Here is a 22,413-nt window from a genome sequence, read left to right as displayed (position 1 = left end):
CTTTGTCCGCCAGCTCTTGAATACCATCTGGGTCTTTATCAAAGATGGCCTTTGTGAGACAAGCCCTCACTTCAGCAAACATACCTGGTTTCCCATTGCAATCCAGCTTATACTTCAGAGATCCATCATAATCAACCCAAGGAGTGAGATCAAAGTCTTGAGAAGAAAGATCAGGTTTAATACTCTTGTCTTCTGATGCTGAGCCATCACTTTTGGTGTTAATCATCCTTAGATCACTAAATGTAGGAGACCATGAGAGCAAGATGTCTTTTTCTCTGATCAATGGTTGTTCAGTCCCATCCTTGTAGACAGAGTTGGTGTGAGGTTCTTTTTCCATTTCCACAGCTGAAAGAGATTGGGATCCACCTAGAATTCCAGCACTGCCCACATATTTCATCTCAAGTACCTTAGGCTGTTCTATCTCTTGGACAACTGATCCACAGAACTCAGCTAAAGGAGGTGTAACAGGGTAAAAGACATCCTTATCCACTTTTGAAAGAACCACTGTTTGAGTATCAAAGTCAATCATTGCACCAGTGGTGTTTAGAAATGAAGTTCCAAGCAATAGGGGGAGCGCTTTGGTCTTCTTCATCTTCATGATGACAAAATCAGTGGGAATTATGCATTCACCAACCTGTAGTGGATAATTTTCCAGAAACCCATATGGTTTCTTGGAGTAGGAATCTCCAAAGGTGATAGAAGAAGGGTAGGACGTTATAGACTTGACCTTTAGCTTCTCCATCATGTCCTTAGACATTATGCTAACACTTGACCCTGAGTCACACAAAGCATTCTCCACTTTAAAGTTGCCAAGAGTGCAAGAGATGGTGAACTTCCCTGGGTTGCCTAGTTTTGGGAGGGAGGTGGGCTTCATCTGAGTTGATTCAGAGGTGGAGGGACTATCTGTTGGCATTGCTTGATCAGTTGCCAGCTCCTTTGTTTCAAGAGACTCTGAATCATTCCCTTTCTGAACAGAAAAAACTGAACCGGCTGCCCCCACACTTTCTTTCTCAATATTCTCATTGAGTTCATGTAGGAAGCCCATGAAATCATCTATAATGGCGTCCTCATCCACATGAGTGTGTGCATTCTCATTACAAACTTGACCATAAAGGAGTTCTTCAATCTCTTGCACAGCAGCTGAATGGTCATCATTGGAGTAGATGGCATTGCAATAATCTTTTGGGGTTTGAACAGTTTTCCCAGAAAGAGAGACTTGTGGTTCAGAAGTGCAGATGCTCTTGTTCTTTTTAATAGACTTTATTTCAGCTCCTAGTGTCTCCAGGTCGGATACCATCTTTTGTTGTCCTATGAAGAGCTGTTGGAGAACAACATTGAAATCAGGACTTTGTTGAACAGGTGGTGGGGCAAAACTAGGAGGTGGTGGCCTTTGTTGTAGGCTGACTTGATTTGTGAAGCTATTCCCTTGATTCTGAACCTCTGGTTGCTGAAAACCCTGTTGACCTTGGGAATTACCTTGGTACTGATTCTGTTGAACAAAGCTTTGAGGAGGGTATATTTGGTCTTGGGGGTTGGCCACATTGTTGCTCCTATAGGACAAGTTCTGGTGTTTATTGAAGTTGTTGTAACCATTGAACTTGTTTTGATTCCCAATGAAGTGCAACTCCTCTTGAGTGAGACCCTCTTCATTTGTATTTGTGAAGCATCTCTTTTCCTCACTCACATAGTTTATAGGCTTTTGAGTGGCAGCTAGGGCTTTGTCAAGCTTGATATTCAGCACTTTGATCTTCTCTTCCAGTCCTTGGTGTCTACCAGAATCTTCTCCTCTATAGCTTCTATCATAATCTTCCCCATAAGTGTCTTGGCTCATGGCTAAGTTCTCAACAAGTTCCATAGCTGCATTGATTTCTTTTGCCAAGAAATTTCCATTTGATGCTGTGTCCAACTGAATCCTGATCTTAGGAACAGCTCTTCTATACAAAGTGCTAAGGAGAGAGGCTTCTGAATAGCCATGATGTGGACACTTATTTGTGTAGCTTCTAAACCTGTCCAAAGCTTCTCCAAAGGTCTCATTAGAATGATGAGTGAAGCTGGAAATCTGGTTTCTTAGCTTTGCAGTCCTTGAGCTTGAGAAGAACTTGGATAGAAAGGCAATCTTGCATTGCTCCCATGTGTGGATGGATCATCTTGGGAGGTTCTTTTCCCAATGACGTGCCTTATCTCCAAGGCTGAATGGGAACAATCTCAGTTTGAAGCTGTCTTCAGATACCCCATTGATCTTAGTGAGATCACAAACTCTGTCAAACTGATTCAGATGCTCCAAGGGATCCTCCATAGGTAAGCCATGGAACCTCTGATTCTGAACCATATTGATCAAAGAGGCCTTCACCTCAAAGTTTTTGTTTTGGACAGGAGGTGGCCAGATTCCTGCTCCATACTGGTGTGCATAAGCTCGGTCATTCTCACCAACAAAGACTGGTGGTGGCTGATGACGTATGGGTGGGTTTGGGTGGGGCTGTGGTGGATTAACCTGAGGTCGGTTTAATGAACTAAAGAAAGCAAGCAAACAAAACAAAATGATGATGATTAAGCAAATGATAAAAGCTAAACCTCTAGATGTGATCATTGATTAGGGTGCTGTAGCTATCAATTCATGATGCTAAGAACAATAATGCAATGCAAGTTACTCTTTAGTCTAGACTTCAAAAGCAGAATAATTCATTCCCATGACAATAATCCCTTTGCTGATCACTTAATCAAGTCTAACAACCATTAGATATAATCAAGCAATCAACAAGCATAATGCATCAAGCCTAATAAGTAACCAAAAAATCTCTCAACCAAGAAGACTGAATCTTACACAGAAAGGCATAGCAAGCAATCACATGATCTCAAACATTTCAACTTAGAACTCTAATCTAGACTAATCCTCTCATGAAGGCATTAATCTCTACACTAATCCACTTTCAAACCAAATTCCCATTTGTGAAATATGAACTAATGAGCATTAAGAAACAGTTCTAATATGTCATTTATGCAATTAACAAACATTCCCATGGCATTACTGCATAAACCCTTAGTTAGCTTTCATTCAGGCATTTCATCAAACACCTTGTGGGTGGAGATTTGCCTAAGCTCTAGACCAGAGTGATGTGCAAAGATCTAGCATTAGGAACATCTAACTAAGGAAATGAAATGAGAATCTAGTCCCTAAACATCATAAATCAAACATCTAAGCACCCTAATCTACACACCTAGAAGCTTAAAAGATGACTACTCACTAATCATGAAGAGCACATCTAATCTTTTGCAAGAGATGATGTTAATCATGATTAGAAGCAGAAATGAGATGATGAGATGATAAGAAACAGCTTTGGAATGATCAAATCCCTCAGATATCTCTTAATCAAAAACGTTTTTTTTACACTAAAAAGGAAAGAAAACTAGAGAGAAAACTAAGTAGAAGATAAGATGTTTAGGGTTCTCTCCAAAAAGCTATATATACTAAGTGCTAATGGACCGGGTCAGCCCAGGACAGACTGGGTCTGGTGGCTGGTGTGCGACATGGTCAGGTGCTTCCCAAGTCGCATGCCCAAGTCGCACAGCTATAGAAGCAGCCTTGTGCGCCATAAATCCCTCAGCCTCAGCCGCATGCCTATCTAGGTGTAAACAGCGAATGTTTGTGCTGTTCAGGCTTCCTTCTCTTCAACTCGCACAACCAGGACGCATTATGGAGATAATATGTGTGCGAGATGGTCACTTCATTGCCCATGTCGCATGCCCAAGTCGGTGTAATTTGCGAACACATGTGCTACATGGTTCCACTTCATGTCCAACTCGCAGGTCTATCTTGCACAGCATTGTGGACTTACTCAAATTTGATTCTGGAAGTCTCTGCCTTGCTCAGAGTCTCCTTACACTCATCTCTAAAGTCTCAACTTGTTTCCAGAGCGTTGAATATTCATGGGTGCGAGTTAATCAAGTCGCAGTACCGTATCGCACAACCTAAGCCTTCTCGGACCACAACCAAATGGCATGATTTCAACTGCATTGGAAAGACAACTCAAATATCTCGAAATTTGGTGAAGAAACCCTCAGCGCTTGGGAAGTGGAAGGTTCCCCGGAGGGCTCATCTTTGCAGTACATTGACACGGTTAGAAAGAGGCTTCTAGACATGTGTGGAAACGTTATTTTCTTGCTCATGGCTTCAAATTGAATGATCTCAAACGTTCTGGAAAGAGGACTCAAATATCTAAAAGTGCATCGTCCTTCGCAATCTTCGAAGCTCATCGGGTCGGTCCAAAACGGTAGCGAGACAGGCGTGCCTTCCGGTGAGCTTAACTCTCTACTCACGGCTCTAAATCCTATGATTACACCTGGTCTGGAAACATGATCCAATCTTCTCCATATTTTATGAAGTACCCGACAGCTGAATCGGACCGGAAGGTTCCCCGGACAGGCGATCATTCAGGAGTATCGGATTGCTCCGGAATGGATGCGTGAGAGGTCTGTCTTCCGGTGACCGTATCTTTCAGCTCAGTGCTCCAAATGACCTGATTCAACCTGTCCTGGGTTCGTGACTCAATGATCTCCAACCTTTCTGAATACCCTGTAAGCTGAATCGGCCGGCAAGATCTTCCGGTGATGCGATTTCGGAAATGTATCTGCACCCGGGATTTTTGGCCGAGAGACTTGACCGCGGTACGTGTTTTTGGCCGAGAGAGCTACCCGCGGGAAGGATTTTGGCCGAGAATCTTCGGCCATCAGTACATCATTTTGCCGAGAAACCCAAAATTGCTCCTTTTCACCATTTTTGATAATTTCAACTCTATTTCTTCATCTGAAACACATCCTCCACTCCAAATAAACTCCAAAAGCACCTGTTTAACACTCCAAAACATGCAAAACTCTCTTGGACCTAATGCATGATAGTAGGAATTTTTCAATCCTTGATCAATTCCTCAACTACTCATGTCATTGTAGCACTTGAGGTATCAATCCAAATGGCGAGATTCTAGACACTAGAACTATGAGGATCAATTCTTAATCCAAGTCTAATAAGCAGATGAGTTGGTAACAAGGTGATCTAAAAACATAAAGCAAACAAGAACAAGCAATAATTAAGAATTAAACAAGCAAGAGAAACTAAACAAACACTCAAATTCAAATAAAGAGAAAGCTAAACCTCTAGATGTGATCATTGATCAGGGTGCTTTCAATGCCTAACTCATGATGCTAAGAAAACAATGCAACACTTGCAATTCTTTAGTCTAGACTTACAAAGCAGATTAATTCATGCTCATGACAGAAATCTCTTTGCAAATTACTTAATCAAGACTAATTCCCATTACTGAATAAGCAATTAACAAGCATAAGGTTCCAAGTCTAACATGACCAAACAGCCTCTTTGTGCATCAAAATAAGAGCTAAGAAAGACTGAATCTTATACAGAAAGATAAAGCAAGCATCACATGATCTCAAATTCCAATTAACTTAGAACTCAAAGCAAGACCATTTCTTTCCCAAGACAATGATCACTATACTAATCAGCATTCAAATCTAACTCTCATTAGTGGTAATGATGATCAATATGCATTAATAAACAGTTCTAATGTGTCATTTATGCTTTAAACAAATATTCCCATGGCATTTAAAACATAAACCCTTAAGTTAGCTCATTCAGGCATTTCATCAAACACCTTGTGGGTGGAGAAATGCCTAAGCTCTAGATCAAGCTTATAATTAAGAACAGCTAACTAAGGAAAGGAAATGAGAATTTAGAACCTAAACATCATTAATCAAACATCAAAGCACCCTAATCTACACACCTAGAAGCTTAAAAGAAGACTACTCACTAATCATGCTTAACACACCTAATCTTTTGCAAGAGGTGATGTTAATCATAATTAGAAGCAAAGATAAGATGATGAGATGATGAGAAACAGCTTTGGAATGATCAAATCCCTTAGATATCTCTTAATCAAACTCGTTTTTACACTAAAAAGGAAAGAGAAACAAGAGAAAACAAAGCTTAAGTCTTGGAAAAAACCCTAAAAAGCATATATAATGTCTCTTGCGGACCGGGTCAGCCCAGGACAAACTGGGTCCTGACCCGGCTTTGATGGATAGTGGTGTGGTTTGCCACGGTCAGATGATGCTTGGACAGACCGTGGCAAACTGATAGTGTCAAAGTTCTTGGACAGATTCTTCATGATCAAGGTTGCCATGGCTTGATTTACACCATGTCTAGTGGTCGTGTCTCTTCTTTTCTGGGTTTGGGTGATGAACTTCTTGGATTGCCACGTTGGAGTAACAGGTCGGTTACGGCTGCGGGAGTTTGCTCGGCAGCAGTTCCGGTGTTTTCTCCAGGAGTTCCTCCCGTTTGTCCTGTTTGGGCGTTGATGTTATTTTCCCTGAGAGGGTTTTCTTCTTCGTGAACGTCGGATTGGTCTGCCATCGCTGAGTCAATCTTTCCGAAGTCCGATCAAAAATCTGAGATATCTGTTTAAAGCCCCCTTCCTGGCGCGCCAATTGTTGATATGTGAATATCGACAAGGGACAAAACAGTAATTTAGATCGGAAGCTCGGCTTTATTAGATTGAATCAGGTGAAATACAACTGAGTTCGGTTATTTCAATAGGCAATAACGAACTAAGACTTAATGCGACTAAGAAGCTGTCGTAACGAGTTCTCAGTCTTTAAGTCTTCTTGGGAATAACTTGTGTTCTCTGATGTCGATTCGTCTCCCTTTATATATATCTCATAAGTCGGTCTTCAAGCACGCCTTACACGATATGGGACCGAGAGGAGTTTCCTTTTCTCTCGGTTCCTTTCCTTTTCTCTCCGAAGTTTCCTTTTTCCTTCAGGAAACTTTCCTGTTTCGGCCGAGCTCAAGGAAACCTTCTATTCCTTTGAGAGGTTTCCCACCGACCTCGGCCTAATGGACTATCTTCGGCCCATCTTCGCTCGGCCCATCTTCTCTCGGTACATCCCTTCGTAAACCGAGCTTACGGTTCGCCGATCTCAGTTTGTACCGGAGAAAACCGGGGTGCGGTTTTCACCTCCAACAGTCTAGTATCTCTTGGTCAAGCCCCGTGGCAAGTGGTCGTGTCAAAAGCCGAAGGTGTGTAAAAGTTGCCATGGTCAAGTCCTAGACCGTGGCATTCAAACCGTGTCAAAACCCGAATGCTTGTAAAGTTCCTCCCAGCCAAGTGTTTGTTTGCCACGGTCAAGTGTAGACCGTGGCATGAAGATCGTGTCAATCGCCGAAGGTGTGTAAAATTTGCCACGGTCAAGTCCCAGACCGTGGCATTCAAACCGTGTCATGTTTCACTTAGCTCGCATCATTCAGGGCTGCCTGGACCACTTCGCATTCCGGAGAGTGTAACTCATAAGATACCTGTCCGAATTGAGTGATTCCGGTTGCAGAAGCGAGAAGACTCATATATCTACAACTTTGGTGAAGAAAATTTTGGTGCTTGGGAAGTGGAAGGCTTCCTGAAGGGCTCATGTTTGCAGTCCATTTACACGATCAGAGAGAGGCGTGTAGACATATGTCCATTCCGGAGACCGTATCTTCCTGATCATAGATCCGAATTGAATGATCTCGGACGTTCTGGAAATAGGACTAAAATATCTCTGATTCTCATGATGGCCCCGGAAACCGAATCGGTCTGGAAGTGCTCCGTCCTTCGCATTATTCGGAGCTCATCGGCTTGGTCCAAAACGGCAGCGAGACAGGAGTTTCTTCCGACGAGCTTAACTTTCTACTCACGCGTCCAAATTCCATGATTACACTTGTTCTGGAACCGTGATCTAATCTACTCCAACTTTGATAAGCCCCTCGACAGCTGAATCGGACCGGAAGGTTCCCCGGACAGGCGATCATTCAGGAGTATCGGATTGCTCCGGAATGGATGCGAGAGAGGTCTGTCTTTCGGTGACCGTATCTTTCAGCTCTGTGCTCCAAATGCCCTGATTCAACCTGTCCTCGGTTCTTGACTCAATTAACTCCAACTTTGCCGAAGACCCTGTAAGCTGAATCGGCCGGCAAGAGCTTCCGGTGACGCGATTTCGGAAATGTATCTGCACCCGGGATTTTTGGCCGAGAGACTTGACCGCGGTACGTGTTTTTGGCCGAGAAAGCTACCCGCGGGAAGGATTTTGGCCGAGAATCTTCGGCCATCAGTACATCATTTTGCCTAGAAACCCAAAATTGCTCCTTTTCACCATTTTTGATCATTTCAACTCCATTTCTTCATCTGAATCACATCCTCCACTCCAAATAAGCTCCAAAAGCACCTGTTTAACACTCCAAACCATGCAAAACTCTCTTGGACCTAATGTAATCTCCTAAGTCCTAAAACAATGCCTAAAGACCTAAAATGTATGCTAATGAGACATAATTTGGACTAGAATATGTACATTAAATGATGCAATTTATGAATATATCAACTCCCCCACACTTATCCTTTGCTTGTCCTCAAGCAAAAAGAACAAATGAGAGAGAGAGGTTGAATGCATTGGGAGTTCATATTTCCTTTATGAGAGAAGTGATCACAATGAGAATTCAAGTTCATGCTCAATTATGCAATGCAAAGCCATACTCAGATATATATCAACTCAACAAGGAATCTCCACAAGTTCTTCTCTCTCTCAACTCTTTCACATTCATTAAGCTTTTTACCAAGTGGATCAAATGATGCATTGTTTAAACAAAAATAGTTTGGCTAGGGTGAGGTTATGAGACTAAAATGATCTGATCAATGCCTGAGTGGGTTCAATGCAGCAAAAGGATCTCTCTATGAATGACCAAACTTAGGCAGAATGCTAAAGGTAAAAGGCAACCTATGCATACAAGGGCAAGGACTCATCCCACCCCAAACTCTACTCAAAGTTTCCTCACTTGCTTACTTTTCACACTCATTCTTCTCTCACTAGGGGATTCTCTTTTCCTTTTCATACACAAGTCTTGGAGTTCAAACTTTACATAGCTCTTTTTCACTTTCTTTTGTAACTCCTAGCCTCTTTTTCTTTCTTTTTAAAACATTTGAGCTCTTTGGCTTCTTTTCTTTTCCTTTCACTTAGAGGCTAGACTCTTTCTTTTCAAAACACTAGAGCTCACTTTCTTTGACTCAAAACTCCAAGACTGATTTCTTTTCTTTTTCTATCCCCTAGTTCTCACCATTCTCCTTTTATTTCCACTCATCTCTCCTTTTTCCACTCACCAACAAGTATTCCCCCACACTTAGTTCTTGCCAAATCTCTCAGCTCCTTGATGATGGAACTTAGCACTCAATGAGACTTGCCCTTGTCGCCCTAAACCTAACACTTTCTGCTAAGTTTGGTCCAAGGTGGCCTCTCAATCACACACAAACAATTGGCTTGAAAGAAGGATGGGTTCAGGGTGAGTAAAAACTGATCTATTAGGCAGATTCAGCTATTTGAGCTAAGGAAGAGGATGGTAAAAACAGGATTCTAGCTCAAATATGTATATTGGTATCCACAAGCTTATTCAAACAATGCACCAAATGATAATTTCAAGTCAAGTTCAGGATTTTCACTTATTAGAGTTGAGTTCAATTCAAACTTGCTTCTCAGATTCAAATCATTTCAAGCCTTGCAAGCACATAAATCATTTCACAAGCATATTTGGTCCAAATTTTCAAAGTGATGTACTCTCAAGGAAAAACTATCATTACTCCCAGAAAGATGCAACCTATATGATGCAAACTAGACTCAATCCTAAAAAAAAATGAGAATGCAACTACATGATCATTTTTTGTGAAATTTTTTTTTTTTTTTTGATTTTTCAATTTTTTTGGTTTTAATATGCAGACTCAAGATGTAAATCAAAATAAGAACAAGAGAAAACATGATTAGTAAACACAAAACCCCTCCCCCACACTTAAATAACACAGTCCCTTGTGTTATAAAAGCATAAGAGAGGAGTGAAAGGCAAAAGCAAGAAAGATGCAAAATGAGAAAAAAGAACTAGATGCATATGTACAAGGAGTTTGGAGTGTTACCAGATTTGTTTGTGATGGAAAGGAGTAGTGGAATTGTGAATCTTAGGAGGCTAAAGAACACCAGGTCATCTGTAACCTGAACACACTCCACAAGACACATCAAAACATCCTAAAAACACCAAGAGAAAGCATTAAAAAGAATATTTACAAAGGATAAGCTTGGGGTGTCTCCCAAGAGCACTTTGTTTTAAGTCACTAAGTTTGACTTTTCATACTCTTTTCTTAGTGAGTGAGAGGAGGAGCTTTGATGCTCCTTGTCTTGTCCATGAATTCAAGCATGAGGTCCTTGTTCATCAGCTCTTTGACACCATCAGATCCTTTGTCTATGAGCTCTTGTGTGAGGATTGCCCTGACTTTTGCAAAAGGTTTTGATCCTCCAATGCCTTTAACCTTGTATTCCACAGCTCCACCATCAAACTTCCATGGAGTGAGCTTTATCACCTGAGAAGAGGACCCAAAAGTGAATGATTTGGTGCTTGTTGGGTTCTTGTCTTGAGACCCTGAACCATTGCTTTTGTTGCTGCTGACCTCCTTCTCACTTAGTGTAGGAGAAAAAGATTCCAAGCAAGCTTCATCATCACTAAAGAAATCTCCTTCAAACTCAAGATCAGGTTTTACTAAGGATTCTTTCTTCTTCTCAACAGATGCAAGGGGTTGAGCTTCTTCTATAGTTCCAATACTCCCCACATACTTCATCTCATAGTGTTTCAACTCATCAGAATCATCAGATATAACATCACAAAATCCAGCAAGAGGAGGTTTAAGGGGATAATATAATTCATCATCTACCTTAGTAAGCACCACTCTTTGAGTATCAAAGCCCATCCTTGCTCCTGTGGTGTTCAGAAATGGAGTTCCAAGCAAAAGAGGTAGCTCTTTTGTCTTCTTCATCTTCATAACTACAAAATCTGTTGGAACTGTGCATTCACCAATTTTCAATGGGTAGTCTTCAAGGATTCCATATGGCTTCTTTGAGGATGAATCTCCAAAGGTAATTGACATGGGGTGATGCTTAAGACTCTTGATCCCAAGTCTCTCCACCATGTCTAAAGCCATTACACTGATGCTTGATCCAGAATCACATAAAGCATTGTCCACTTTCAAACTTCCAAGAAAGCATGAGATGGAAAACTTTCCTGGATTACCTAGCTTGGGAATTGATTTGGGTTTCACCCTTGTTGAACCAGTGCTAGAGACTCCATCAGATGTCCTTCCTTGAACCATTCTCTGATCCTTTCTTTCAGTAATCTCAGAATCATTCTTTCTCATATCAAAAGAAGCTGCCTCCCCACCGTCTTTCTCAATGTCCTCATTGAGATCACAGAACAGGAACTCAAACTCATCTATGATGGCGTCCTCATCATCTTTTGTCATGCATTTTTCACTTGAGACATTGCCATGGAGAAGATCCTCAATTTCTTGGACAGCAGCATGATTCTCAGCATTTGAGAGGATGACATTGCAGTATTCTGTTTGATGTGCAACTGATGTCCCTGGTAAAGATCTTTGAGCTTGAGAACTGCAGTGGCCCTTGTTGTTCTCTAGAGTCTTGACTTTGGAAGCCAAGGTGGAAAGTTGAGTTAGAAGACCAGAATAAGTGCAATCCACCTTGTTGTTAATCTCTGCCATTTTCTTGTTGAAGTTCATGGCACCATTTGCGTGACCTTGGAGGATTTGCTGGAGCAGGTTCTGCACTTCTTGATCCTTATTCTCTGAGTTCTGTTGGAGACTTTGTTGTTGGGGAGAGAAAAAACCTTGTTGTTGAGTGTTTTGAGGATAGAAGTTCTGGTTTGGGGGATTCTTGTAGTAGGTAAAGCCCTTTTGGTAACCTTGTTGGCCACCTACAAAGTTCACCACAGCTGTGATGTCTTCCCTTTGAAATGTGTCTTGAAACACATGATTCACATCTCTAACAAAGTTGGCTGACTGATGAGAAGCTAAGAGAAGTGTGTCTAGCTTCTCATTGAGAGACTTGATGTCTTTCCTGGTCCTTTCCTCTTCAGCACTCACAGCTCCTCTTGAATTCCTTTCAAAGTCTGATCCATAAAGCTCATCACTTTGAGCAACATTCTCCACTAGGGTCATGGCGTCATTGACTTCCTTGGTCATGAAATTACCATTTGAAGCTGTGTCCAAGAGGAGTCTGACCTTTGGTAAAGCACCTCTGTAGAAGGTACTTAGCAGCTGACAATCTGAGAATCCATGGTGAGGGCATTGCATGGTATACCCTCTAAATCTTTCCCAAGCCTCACAAAATGATTCATGGTTCTTCTTAATGAAACTTGAGATTTCATTTCTTAACCTTGCTGTTCTTGATGAAGAGAAGAACTTGGTTAGAAATGCTCTTTTGTATTGCTCCCATGTTGTGACTGATCCTTGATGTAGAGACTTTTCCCACTGATGAGCTTTGTCTCCTAGAGAAAAAGGGAACAGCCTCAACTTGAAACTGTCCTCACTCACTCCATTCAACTTAGTTAGATCACAAACTCTATCAAAGTTGTCAATGTGATCTAGTGGGTCTTCTACTGCCAAGCCATGGAACCTGTTTGATTGCACCATGTTGATCAAGCCAGACTTGATCTCAAAATCGTTTTCAGGTGTTGGAGCTTGAATCCCATGTCTTTGACCTTGAGCATTGGCCTCATCACCAGCTCCCACAACTTGTCTTGGACGTGGAGGTGGTGGGTCTTGCTGATTCTGGTGGTTTCCATTACCACCATGAGCCTGTTGCCCTTGATCCATACCCAACCTCTCAATGTGCTCAGCTCTTTCTCGTTGTCTTCTCTCTTCACTTCTGGTGTTCATACACCTGAAAACAAAGACAACACTTGAAAGGTAATCAGTAAAACAAAAGAAAATGACTTGATCTCAAGAAGATCCAAAGTCCTAATGCTAGAATGAATCTCCAATTGGCAACGGCGCCAAATTGATAGTAGGAATTTTTCAATCCTTGATCAATTCCTCAACTACTCATGTCATTGTAGCACTTGAGGTATCAATCCAAATGGAGAGATTCTAGACACTAGAACTATGAGGATCAATTCTTAATCCAAGTCTAATAAGCAGATGAGTTGGTAACAAGGTGATCTAAAAACATAAAGCAAACAAGAACAAGCAATAATTAAGAATTAAACAAGCAAGAGAAACTAAACAAACACTCAAATTCAAATAAAGAGAAAGCTAAACCTCTAGATGTGATCATTGATCAGGGTGCTTTCAATGCCTAACTCATGATGCTAAGAAAACAATGCAACACTTGCAATTCTTTAGTCTAGACTTACAAAGCAGATTAATTCATTCTCATGACAGAAATCTCTTTGCAAATTACTTAATCAAGACTAATTCCCATTACTGAATAAGCAATTAACAAGCATAAGGTTCCAAGTCTAACATGACCAAACAGCCTCTTTGTGCATCAAAATAAGAGCTAAGAAAGACTGAATCTTATACAGAAAGATAAAGCAAGCATCACATGATCTCAAATTCCAATTAACTTAGAACTCAAAGCAAGACCATTTCTTTCCCAAGACAATGATCACTATACTAATCAGCATTCAAATCTAACTCTCATTAGTGGTAATGATGATCAATATGCATTAATAAACAGTTCTAATATGTCATTTATGCTTTAAACAAATATTCCCATGGCATTTAAAACATAAACCCTTAAGTTAGCTCATTCAGGCATTTCATCAAACACCTTGTGGGTGGAGAAATGCCTAAGCTCTAGATCAAGCTTATAATGAGATCTATCATTAAGAACAGCTAACTAAGGAAAGGAAATGAGAATTTAGAACCTAAACATCATTAATCAAACATCAAAGCACCCTAATCTACACACCTAGAAGCTTAAAAGAAGACTACTCACTAATCATGCTTAACACACCTAATCTTTTGCAAGAGGTGATGTTAATCATGATTAGAAGCAAAGATAAGATGATGAGATGATGAGAAACAGCTTTGGAATGATCAAATCCCTTAGATATCTCTTAATCAAACTCGTTTTTACACTAAAAAGGAAAGAGAAACAAGAGAAAACAAAGCTTAAGTCTTGGAAAAAACCCTAAAAAGCATATATAGTGTCTCTTGCGGACCGGGTCAGCCCAGGACAAACTGGGTCCTGACCCGGCTTTGATGGATAGTGGTGTGGTTTGCCACGGTCAGATGATGCTTGGACAGACCGTGGCAAACTGATAGTGTCAAAGTTCTTGGACAGATTCTTCATGATCAAGGTTGCCATGGCTTGATTTACACCATGTCTAGTGGCCGTGTCTCTTCTTTTCTGGGTTTGGGTGATGAACTTCTTGGATTGCCACGGTCTAGTATCTCTTGGTCAAGCCCCGTGGCAAGTGGTCGTGTCAAAAGCCGAAGGTGTGTAAAAGTTGCCATGGTCAAGTCCTAGACCGTGGCATTCAAACCGTGTCAAAACCCGAATGCTTGTAAAGTTCCTCCCAGCCAAGTGTTTGTTTGCCACGGTCAAGTGTAGACCGTGGCATGAAGATCGTGTCAATCGCCGAAGGTGTGTAAAAGTTGCCACGGTCAAGTCCCAGACCGTGGCATTCAAACCGTGTCATGTTTCACTTAGCTCGCATCATTCAGGGCTGTCTGGACCACTTCGTATTCCGGAGAGTGTAAATCATAAGATACTTGTCCGAATTGAGTGATTCCGGTTGCAGAAGCGAGAAGACTCATATATCTACAACTTTGGTGAAGGAAGAGTCGGTGCTTGGGAAGTGGAAGGCTTCCTGGAGGGCTCATCTTTGCAGTCCATTTACACGATCAGAGAGAGGCGTGTAGACATGTGTCCATTTCCGGAGACCGTATCTTCCTGATCATAGATTCGAATTGAATGATCTCGGACTTTCTGGAAAGAGGACTCAAATGTCTCTGATTCTGATGAAGGCCCCGGAAACCGAATCGGTCTGGAAGTGCTCCGTCCTTCGCATTATTCGGAGCTCATCGGCTTGGTCCAAAACGGCAGCGAGACAGGAGTTTCTTCCGACGAGCTTAACTTTCTACTCACGCGTCCGAATTCCATGATTAGACTTGTTCTGGAACCGTGATCTAATCTAATCCAACTTTGATGAAGCCCTCGACAACTGAATCGGACCGGAAGGTTCCCCGGACAGGCGATCATTCAGGAGTATCGGATTGCTCCGGAATGGATGCGAGAGAGGTCTGTCTTCCGGTGACCGTATCTTTCAGCTCTGTGCTCCAAATGCCCTGATTCAACCTGTCCTGGGTTCTTGACTCAATTAACACCAATTTTGCTGAAGACCCTGTAAGCTGAATCGGCCGGCAAGAGCTTCCGGTGACGCGATTTCGGAAATGTATCTGCACCCGGGATTTTTGGCCGAGAGACTTGACCGCGGTACGTGTTTTTGGCCGAGAAAGCTACCCGCGGGAAGGATTTTGGCCGAGAATCTTCGGCCATCAGTACATCATTTTGCCTAGAAACCCAAAATTGCTCCTTTTCACCATTTTTGATTATTTCAACTCCATTTCTTCATCTGAATCACATCCTCCACTCCAAATAAGCTCCAAAAGCACCTGTTTAACACTCCAAATCATGCAAAACTCTTTTGGACCTAATGCAATCTCCTAAGTCCTAAAACAATGCCTAAAGACCTAAAATGTATGCAAATGAGACATAATTTGGACTAGAATATGTACATTAAATGATGCAATTTATGAATATATCAATGCAATCTCCTAAGTCCTAAAACAATGCCTAAAGACCTAAAATCCATGCAAATGAGACATGATTTGGACTAGAATATGTACATTAAATGATGCAATTTATGAATATATCAACTCCCCCACACTTATCATTTGCTTGTCCTCAAGCAAAAAGGAACAAATGAGAGGAAAATGTTGAATGCATTGGGAGCTCATTTTTCCTTTGGAAGAGAAAAGTGACCACTAAGAGAATTCAAGTTCATGCTCAATATGCAATGCAAGACCATACTCGGATGTATCAACTCAACAGTAATCTCCACAAGTTCTCTTATTCCTCAACTCTTTGACATTCATTAAGCTCTTTACCAAGTGGATCAAATGATGCAATGTTCAAACAAGCAAAGTTTGGCTAGGGTGAGGTAATGAGACTAAAATGATCTCATCAGCGCCTGAGTGGGTTCAATGCAGCAAGGGGATCTCTCTATGAATGATCAAACTTTGGCAGAATGCTAAAGGTAAAAAGCAACCTATGCATACAAGGGCAATGACTCATCCCACCCCACACTCTACTCAAAGCTTTCTCACTTACTCAACCTCTCAAGAACCTCACTTTCCACACTCATTTTCCTCTCACTAGGGGACTCACTTTTCATTTTCACACTCAAGTCTTGGAGTTCAAACTTTACATAGCTATTTTTCACTTTCTTTTGTAACCTCTAGCCTCTCTTTCTTTCTTTTTAAAACATTTGAGCTCTTGGGCTTCTTTTCTTTTCTTTTCACCTTGAGGCTAGACTTTTTCTTTTCAAAACACTAGAGCTCACTTTCTTTGACTCAAAACTCCAAGACTGATTTCTTTTCTTTTTCTATCCCCTAGTTCTCACCATTCTCCTTTTATTTCCACTCATCTCTCCTTTTTCCACTCACCAACAAGTATTCCCCCACACTTAGTTCTCACCAAATCTCTCAGCTCCTTGATGATGGAACTTAACACTCAATGAGTCTTGCCCTTGTCGCTCTAAACCTAACACTTTCTGCTAAGTTTGATCCAAGGTGGCCTTTCAATCACACACAAACATTTGGCTTGAAAGAAGGATGGGTTCAGGGTGAGGAAAACTGATCCTGATGTGGACTCAGCTATTTGAGCTAAGGAAGAGGGTGGTAAAAACAGGATTCTAGCTTAAATATGTATATAGGTATCCACAAGCTTATTCAAACAATGCATCACAAGATAATTTCAAGTCAAGTTCAAAGTTTTCACTTATTAGAGTTGAGTTCATTTCAAACTTGCTTCTCAGATTCAAACCATTTCAAGCCTTGCAAGCACAGAAGTCATTTCACAAGCATATTTAATCCAAATTCTCAAAGTGATGTACTCTCAAGGAAAGAACCTATCATTACTCCCATGCACAATGAAACCTATATGATGCAACTAGACTCAATCTTAAAAATGTGAAATGCAGCTACATGAACATTTTTTGTGAAAATTTTTGATTTTTCAATTTTTGTTTTTTTGGTTTTATATACACTAGATGCAGATTCAAGATGCAAATCAAAATAAGAACAAGAGAAAACATGGTTAGTAAACACAAAGCCTCTCCCCCACACTTAAATAACACAGTCCCCTGTGTTATAAAAGCATGAGAAAGAGGGAAAATCAAATTCAAAAATGCAAATGACAAATGAAAAATGCTGAATGCTCATTTACAAGTGTTTGGAGTGATACCTGGTGTGGTTTTTACGCAAAGGTGGAGTGAGTAGCTGCACCAGGTGAGGCTAGACATCACTGGAGTTGGGTTTAGCTTGGCCTGTACTCCCTTGTGCGACATGGACTTGTCTTGGACCAACTCGCAGACTTAACCCGGTGTGTTCGGCGAGGATCTGTGCGACTTGGGACCATCTACTTCCTGTCTCGCATGCCCAAGTCGCACAAAACTCTCTCTTGCACGTCCTGGCCTCTTCTTCTATGCTGCGACCTGGCCTGATCTCCTGATGACCCGTATGTCCAACACGGTGTAATCCGCGAACGTTTATGCGGCCTGGGCAGACTCTGAACCATCTCGCACGCCCAGGTCGCACTTTTTAAACCTTGGACGACCTGTTTGCTTCTTCTCAGCGTGCGGCCTGGCATCCTATTGAATCAACTCATAGGACCAAGTAGGTGTAAACAGCGAACATTAGTGCGACTTGGTCTCTCATGCATCCAACTCGCAGACCCAACTCGCAGAACAGCAACACTTAGCATTTTTCTTGCTCAAATTTTCTGCTGCTAGGTGAATAACTCGCAAGACCAAATAGGTGTTAACAGCGAGTTCTTGTGCGAGTTGGTATATGGCCTGACTGAGCCGCACACCCAAGTAGCACACAGGCGTCCATCAAGTTTCCATGCCTTAAACCCTTTTCTCAGCCTTCTCACATGCTTCATTCCACTTTGTCCTTGAGCCATAGCCTCCAAAAGTTCCTGGGACCTGAGAACAGCTCACAAAACCCATCAAAAGATCCTAAAACATAAAAAGAAAGGAGAGAAAAGATTAAAAAGATTATATACAAGGATAAGCTTGGGGTGTCTCCCAAGAGCACTTTGTTTAAAGTCACTAAGTTTGACTTTGAAAACCTGTTTTTAGTTGGGGTGAGGTTGAGCTCTGATGCTTTTCAGCACTTCAATGGTCCTGAGCAAGAAAGCTGAGTTGGTTTGCTGCCTTTGGGAACCATTAGACCCTTGTCCTTGAGATCCCATCTTGAGACCTTTGTCCACCAGCTCTTGAATACCATCTGGGTTTAGGAGACCATGAGAGCAAGATGTCTTTTTCTGTGATCAATGGTTGTTCAGTCCCATCCTTGTAAACAGAGTTGGTGTGAGGTTCTTTTTCCATTTCCACAGCTGAGAGAGATTGGGATCCACCCAGAATTCCAGCACTGCCCACATATTTCATCTCAAGTACCTTAGGCTGTTCTATCTCTTGGACAACTGATCCACAAAACTCAGCTAAAGGAGGTGTAACAGGGTAAAAGACATCCTTATCCACTTTTGAAAGAACCACTGTTTGAGTATCAAAGTCAATCATTGCACCAGTGGTGTTTAGAAATGAAGTTCCAAGCAATAGGGGGAGCTCTTTGGTCTTCTTCATCTTCATGATGACAAAATCAGTGGGAATTATGCATTCACCAACCTGTAGTAGATAGTTTTCCAGAAACCCATATGGTTTCTTGGAGTAAAAATCTCCAAAGGTGATAGAAGAAGGGTAGGACGTTATAGACTTGACCTTTAGCTTCTCCATCATGTCCTTAGACATTATGCTAACACTTGACCCTGAGTCTCACAAAGCATTCTCCACTTTAAAGTTGCCAAGAGTGCAAGAGATGGTGAACTTCCCTGGGTTGCCTAGTTTTGGGAGGGAGGTGGGCTTCATCTGAGTTGATTCAGAGGTGGAGGCACTATCTGTTGGCATTGCTTGATCAGTTGCCAGCTCCTTTGTTTCAAGAGACTCTGAATCATTCCCTTTCTGAACAGAAAAAACTGAACCGGCTGCCCCCACACTTTCTTTCTCAATATTCTCATTGAGTTCATGTAGGAAGCCCATGAAATCATCTATAATGGCGTCCTCATCCACATGAGTGTGTGCATTCTCATTACAAACTTGACCATAAAGGAGTTCTTCAATCTCTTGCACAGCAGCTGAATGGTCATCATTGGAGTAGATGGCATTGCAATAATCTTTTGGGGTTTGAACAGTTTTACCAGAAAGAGAGACTTGTGGTTCAGAAGTGCAGATGCTCTGGTTCTTTTTAATAGCCTTTATTTCAGCTCCTAGTGTCTCCAGGTCGGATACCATCTTTTGTTATCCTATTAAGAGCTGTTGGAGAACAACATTGAAATCAGGACTTTGTTGAACAGGTGGTGGGGCAAAACTAGGAGGTGGTGGCCTTTGTTGTAGGCTGACTTGATTTGTGAAGCTATTCCCTTGATTCTGAACCTCTGGTTGCTGAAAACCCTGTTGACCTTGGGAGTTACCTTGGTACTGATTCTGTTGAACAAAGCTTTGAGGAGGGTATATTTGGTCTTGGGGGTTGGCCACATTGTTGCTCCTATAAGACAAGTTCTGGTGTTTATTGAAGTTGTTGTAACCATTGAACTTGTTTTGATTCCCAAAGAAGTGCAACTCCTCTTGAGTGAGACCCTCTTCATTTGTATTTGTGAAGCATCTCTTTTCCTCACTCACATAGTTTATAGGCTTTTGAGTGGCAGCTAGGGCTTTGTCAAGCTTGATATTCAGCACTTTGATCTTCTCTTCCAGTCCTTGGTGTCTACCAGAATCTTCTCCTCTATAGCTTCTATCATAATCTTCCCCATAAGTGTCTTGGCTCATGGCTAAGTTCTCAACAAGTTCCATAGCTGCATTGATTTCTTTTGCCAAGAAATTTCCATTTGATGCTGTGTCCAACTGAATCCTGATCTTAGGAACAGCTCCTCTATACAAAGTGCTAAGGAGAGAGGCTTCTGAATAGGCATGATGTGGACACTTATTTGTGTAACTTCTAAACCTGTCCAAAGTTTCTCCAAAGGTCTCATTAGAATGTTGAGTGAAGCTGGAAATCTGGTTTCTTAGCTTCGCAGTCCTTGATCTTGAGAAGAACTTGGATAGAAAGGCAATCTTGCATTGCTCCCATGTGTGGATGGATCATCTTGGGAGGTTCTTTTCCCAATGACGTGCCTTATCTCCAAAGCTGAATGGGAACAATCTCAGTTTGAAGCTGTCTTCAGATACCCCATTGATCTTAGTAAGATCACAAACTCTGTCAAACTGATTCAGATGCTCCAAGGGATCCTCCATAGGTAAGCCATGGAATTTCTGATTCTGAACCATATTGATCAAAGAGGCCTTCACCTTAAAGTTTTTGTTTTGGACAGGAGGTGGCCAGATTCCTGCTCCATACTGGTGTGCATAAGCTCGGTCATTCTCACCAACAAAGACTGGTGGTGGCTGATGACGTATGGGTGGATTTGGGAGGGGCTGTGGTGGATTAACCTGAGGTCGGTCTTGGTGCTGGTTACCTTGAGCTTGTCCCTGATGGACCGGAGCTTGTTGAACCTGAATTCCAATCCCATCACCAGCTCTTTGACCGTGATCAGCTTCTTGAGCCTGATGCTCATTCCCAACTTGCTGATCCATTCCAAACCTTTCCAAGTGAACAACTCTTTCTCTTTGTCTTCTTGCTTGGCTTCTTGTGATCATAAACCTGAAAACAAAGACAGAACTTGAAAGGTGATCAGTAAAACAAAAGAAACTTGATCTCAAAAACTATATCAGAAACTAATGCTAACAATCCCCACACAATATGGCAACGGCGCCAATTGATAACTAAGGTTTTCAAGGCCTTAATAAGGGTTATCAATCCCCTTGTCAAAGTAGTATAATGGGTGTCAATCCATATGTGTGGTAGTTAGGCACTAGTTTATAAGACAAGTTCTTAAGTCAAGTGAAACAAGAAAGATTTGGTGACAAGTAACAAGTGAAAATATAAACAAGGAACAAACAAGCAATGATTAATGAACTAAACAAAGCAACCAAACAAAACAAATTGATGATGATTAAGCAAATGATAAAAGCTAAACCTCTAGATGTGATCATTGATTAGGGTGCTGTAGATATCAATTCATGATGCTAAGAACAATAATGCAATGCAAGTTACTCTTTAGTCTAGACTTAAAAAGCAGATTAATTCATTCCCATGACAATAATCCCTTTGCTGATCACTTAATCAAGTCTAACAACCATTAGATATAATCAAGCAATCAACAAGCATAATGCATAAAGCCTAATAAGTGACCAAAAAATCTCTCAACCTAGAAGACTGAATCTTACACAGAAAGACATAGCAAGCAATCACATGATCTCAAACATTTCAACTTAGAACTCTAATCTAGACTAATCCTCTCATGAAGGCATTAATCTCTACACTAATCCACTTTCAAACCAAATTCCCATTTGTGAAATATGAACTAATGAGAATTAAAAAACAGTTCTAATATGTCATTTATGCAATTAACAAACATTCCCATGGCATTACTGCATAAACCCTTAGTTAGCTTTCATTCAGGCATTTCATCAAACACCTTGTGGGTGGAGATTTGCCTAAGCTCTAGACCAGAGTGATGTGCAAAGATCTAGCATTAGGAACATCTAACTAAGGAAATGAAATGAGAATCTAGTCCCTAAACATCATAAATCAAACATCTAAGCACCCTAATCTACACACCTAGAAGCTTAAAAGATGACTACTCACTAATCATGAAGAGCACATCTAATCTTTTGCAAGAGATGATGTTAATCATGATTAGAAGCAGAAATGAGATGATGAGATGATAAGAAACAGCTTTGGAATGATCAAATCCCTCAGATATCTCTTAATCAAAAACGTTTTTTTTACACTAAAAAGGAAAGAAAACTAGAGAGAAAACTAAGTAGAAGATAAGATGTTTAGGGTTTTCTCCAAAAAGCTATATATACTAAGTGCTAATGGACCGGGTCAGCCCAGGACAGACTGGGTCTGGTGGCTGGTGTGCGACATGGTCAGGTGCTTCCCAAGTCGCATGCCCAAGTCGCACAGCTATAGAAGCAGCCTTGTGCGCCATAAATCCCTCAGCCTCAACCGCATGCCTATCTAGGTGTAAACAGCGAATGTTTGTGCTGCTCAGGCTTCCTTCTCTTCAACTCGCACAACCAGGAAGCATTATGGAGATAATATG

At 41.4% G+C, this 22,413-nt stretch overlaps 3 non-coding genes across 3 annotated transcripts; all 3 read left to right on the top strand.

Moving 5' to 3' along the window:
* Nucleotides 1-1,967: 1,967 nt before the first annotated feature.
* Nucleotides 1,968-2,074, top strand: LOC112088708. The gene has a single exon (XR_002900653.1). It is a non-coding gene; the product is annotated as a small nucleolar RNA R71 (small nucleolar RNA).
* Nucleotides 2,075-12,186: 10,112 nt separating this feature from the next.
* On the top strand, nt 12,187-12,293 carry LOC112088640. Its single transcript, XR_002900586.1, has one exon. It is a non-coding gene; the product is annotated as a small nucleolar RNA R71 (small nucleolar RNA).
* A 7,876-nt stretch (nt 12,294-20,169) lies between these two features.
* Nucleotides 20,170-20,275, top strand: LOC112088717. The gene has a single exon (XR_002900662.1). It is a non-coding gene; the product is annotated as a small nucleolar RNA R71 (small nucleolar RNA).
* The last annotated feature ends 2,138 nt before the right edge of the window (nt 20,276-22,413 follow it).

This window comes from Eutrema salsugineum, unplaced genomic scaffold, assembly GCF_000478725.1.
Source record: "Eutrema salsugineum unplaced genomic scaffold, Eutsalg1_0 scaffold_14, whole genome shotgun sequence".
In the NCBI taxonomy this organism is placed as follows: Eukaryota; Viridiplantae; Streptophyta; class Magnoliopsida; order Brassicales; family Brassicaceae; genus Eutrema; species Eutrema salsugineum.
This window is presented reverse-complemented; position numbering and strand designations above follow the sequence as displayed.